Source organism: Oncorhynchus keta, unplaced genomic scaffold, assembly GCF_023373465.1.
Source record: "Oncorhynchus keta strain PuntledgeMale-10-30-2019 unplaced genomic scaffold, Oket_V2 Un_contig_24462_pilon_pilon, whole genome shotgun sequence".
In the NCBI taxonomy this organism is placed as follows: domain Eukaryota; kingdom Metazoa; phylum Chordata; class Actinopteri; order Salmoniformes; family Salmonidae; genus Oncorhynchus; species Oncorhynchus keta.
In genome coordinates this window covers 1-3,776 of record NW_026283916.1, presented here as the reverse complement: position 1 = coordinate 3,776, position 3,776 = coordinate 1, and the positions used below count along the sequence as shown (strand labels likewise).

The 3,776-nt window shown below is 44.7% G+C and overlaps 1 long non-coding RNA gene across 1 annotated transcript; it reads left to right on the top strand.

The window, feature by feature from the left end:
* Window positions 1–559: 559 nt before the first annotated feature.
* LOC127922054 (uncharacterized) lies at window positions 560–2,535 on the top strand. The gene is made up of 3 exons (XR_008110343.1): window positions 560–662; window positions 790–893; window positions 2,426–2,535. It is a non-coding gene; the product is annotated as an uncharacterized LOC127922054 (long non-coding RNA).
* Window positions 2,536–3,776: the final 1,241 nt, after the last annotated feature.

Below are 3,776 nucleotides of genomic sequence, written 5' to 3'. Positions count from 1 at the left end.
CCATTGATTATTGATTGACATTATCATTAGTACAGTACTTATCTATTTATCCTACTACTGGTCACTATTACTCCTGTTTACATGTATATATTTCCATAATTATAATACCATAAGTATTTAGACTGTATATTGCTGATACCAGTCACTTTTCAGCCGTTTACATGTATATCCTACTACCTGTCACTTTTTATGTATAAACCCACCTGAACTACTCAAGTACCCTGCACATTGAATAAGGTACTCACACTGACCTGTATATACTTGTGTTCTTTAACTCTCATCGTACTTCTTGCGTGGTTTTTATTCTTACTTTTATTTATTTTTTCTATTTTCTATTATTATCTATATATTATCTATAAGTGTATTGTTGGGAAAGAGCTCTCAAGGAAAGAATTTCACTTGACTGTTTTACACCTGTTGTATCCTGTGCACATGGCGAGTAAATTTGAAACACACAACTCATTGAAGCATAGGAATGTTCTATCTGAAGATTTCATAGACCTAAACACCATGCAGGCTCTGTATCCGTTAGTGACATGTCTACTGTGTGTGTGTCCTAGGCTCTCTACCCGTTGGTGACCTGTCTGCTGTGTGTCAGCCAGAAGCATTTCTTCCTCAACAAATGGACTGTCTTCCTCAACAACTGCCTCTCCAACATCAAGGTACTGTACTGCAATCAGCGGGAAACTAACCCACTATCCTTATGTTGCAAGCGCCATGTTCTTCCAACTGAGAAACACAGGACCAACCAGTACTAACATCAGTCTGTCGGTCTGTCTGTGTCTGCAGAGTAAGGACCCCAAGATGGCGCGTGTTGCCCTGGAGTCTCTTTACCGTCTTCTGTGGGTCTACATGATCAGGATCAAGTGTGAGAGCAACACTGCTACGCAAGGGTAAATGTTTCTACTGCTGTGTATACACAGGCAGACAAGTTCAGGTAGTTTTTCCACTAACTGGTCTTTTCACCAATCAGATCAGCTATGAAAAAGATCTGTTTTGATATGATTGGTCAAAAGACAAATGAGTGGGAAAATGATCAATTTCACACAGCAATTGCAATGTTTGTGTTTTGTGGCACATATAATTTATATTTTTCCACAAAATATAGCTTGTTACAAACAGCGCCACATACACATTGCAACTCAGTTGTAAATATCTTGATAGTGTTCAACACTGCAACCATTTACCTCCCAGCTACACTGGACTGTGTGCCACGTAACATCCTCCCCCAAGTCCACTCCTCTCAGTGTTGAAGCCACAATGTCTACATTCCGAATGGTATCCTATTCTCTACGTAGTGCACTACTTTTGACCAGGGCTCCTAGGGCACAAAGTAGTGCACTAAATCGGAAATAGGGTGCAATTTAGGACGCTACCACGGAGAAGAGACCGGTGCATGGCAGCACCCACAGGAAGCTGTGTACATAACCTAGTCTGCTCGTGAATAGTATATTTCTCTTGGTAGAACTGTAGAGCAAAAAAACGTTATATATATATATATATTGCATCCCTCCCCAACACACTCAAGAACACATTCATACCTGCAGGCATGCAAACACACACACCCAGGTGCATGCACGAGCGCATGCACACAAACATATACACACACATATACACACACACACCCACAAACACAATCTCTCCCCTTCGTTGATAATGGGAGACTTGCCTGACTTGGCTCTTTACCTTTCAGTGTAGCAAGCCCAGTCTGTAAACAGGCAGCCTGATTATACCAGGAGGGATGGAGGAGTGTGGAGGAAGGAAAATGGAGAACGTGGGTGGAGGAGATGAGAGAAGTGGTGGCTAGGAGGTAGGCCAGGGACGGTCAGAGACTGGCTCATGATCATCACACTATAGGTCTTTCTCATTGGAATATGAGCCAGGGGACTTTAGTATCAGAGCCACACACACACTAGTGTAGTAGGCCGTGGATTAGGGCTCGGCTCGTAGGTTAAGAGGCAGAACTCAGAAACGATACGCATTACCAGGGATGCGTCCCAAATGGAACCCTATTCCCTTTATAATACACTTCTTTTTACCACGGCCCATAGGGCTCTAGCCAAATATAGTGCACTATGTAGGGAATATGGTGCCATTTGGGCCACAGAAGGAATAACAAACAGGTCAAGCCTTTAACACGTTGTAATTAGCCCGGAAATGAACCAGGATTAAAATAAAACACTTGTTAAGAAATGGGACAACGGCATACAGGCCAGCCAGTGTAAAGCAATTGAATGTAAATGTTTTATCTGTGTCAGTTCTAACTGCTTGTGATCCCCATGTATCTCATCTGTTGAATGTTTGTCCTGTGTTGAATTCCCCGACGCTCCATCCTTACAGTCTGACCCCCCCACCCCCCCCCCTCTTTCTTCTCTCCTCTCTCGCTCTCCTCTTTTCTATCTCTCTCCCCTCTGTTCTCCTGCAGGCGTCTCAACACCATCATTACAACACTCTTCCCCAGGGGCTCTCGCAGTGTGGTGCCCAGAGATATGCCCCTCAACATCTTCGTCAAAATGATCCAGTTTATTGCACAGGTAAACTGCTGTCAACAAGCTTACCATTATTGACAGATTTATAACTTTTATGTTAGTTTTTCCTGAAGCATGCACAATAAAAAAACTCAGTCATCTAGTAGACACTCAAGAAGTTAGTTCTGAGAGAGAGCGTGAGAGTTGTTCAGAGACAGCACGCTCAAGTGATTTTGAAATTAAAGAAAATAGGGATACCGGTCTGTAGTTTTTCGGCGTCAGAAGTGTTGAGTGTTGGCTCTGACTCTGGCCATTGTGAAGTCAGAGGGGACTCAACCAGTGGTCAGGGATGAGTTGATGAGGGAAGTGAGGAATCGGAGAAGGTCTCCAGAGATAGTCTGGAGAAGGGAAGAGAGGATGTGGTTATGCGGGCAGGATGTTAGACTGCCGGACCTCACTAGTCGCAGGATTTCATCTGGAGAGAGAGGAGAGAGATCAAGAGTAAGGTAGTTCTGTGTGAGGGGGACCAATGGACTCAATAGGCTGAGTGAATGAGGAGCGGATGTCGACCTTATTTTAAAGCGGTTGACAAAGTCAGCCGCAGAGAGGAGGAGGGAGTGCAGGATTAAGGAGGGAGGGAGAAGGTGGTAAAGAGTTTCCTATGGTTAGAGGCAGAAGCTTAAAATGTAGAATGATAGAAAAGTCATTTTAGCAGTGGATACAGAGGAAGAGGAGTTAGAGAGGCGGGAGTGAAAGGATGATAGGTCCTCCGGAAGTTTAGTTTTCCTACATTTTTGCTCAGCTGCCAGCAGCCCTGTTCTGTTAGCTCGCAATGAGTCACTCAGCAACAGAGCAGGAGGGGAGGCCCGAGCCGGCTGAGAGGTAAAGGTACAATGCGAGTCATAGGAAAGGGAGGAGAGTAGGGTCGAAGAGGCAGGAGGAGTGGCTCAATGGCTCATCAGCATCTGGGTAGGGACTGAGGGGCTAGGGGTTGGAGGAAAGGGGGACAGAAAAAGAAACAAAGTACTGATCAGAGACCTGGAGAGGGGTTGCAGTGAGATTAGTAGGCTAACAGCCTCTAGTAAAGATGAGGTCAAGCATATTGCCTGCTTTGTGATTGGAAGGGGACTGGAAAAGGGTGAGGTCAAAAAGACACAGACGGGAAAATGTGAGGTGGAAAGAAATGAATCAGGATGTTGAAGTTGCCAAGTATGAAGAGCGGTGAGCCATCGTCAGGAAATGAACTTATCAAGGTGTCATGCTCATTGAGGAACTTTCTAAGGGCACCTTGTAGGGCGATAGATGACA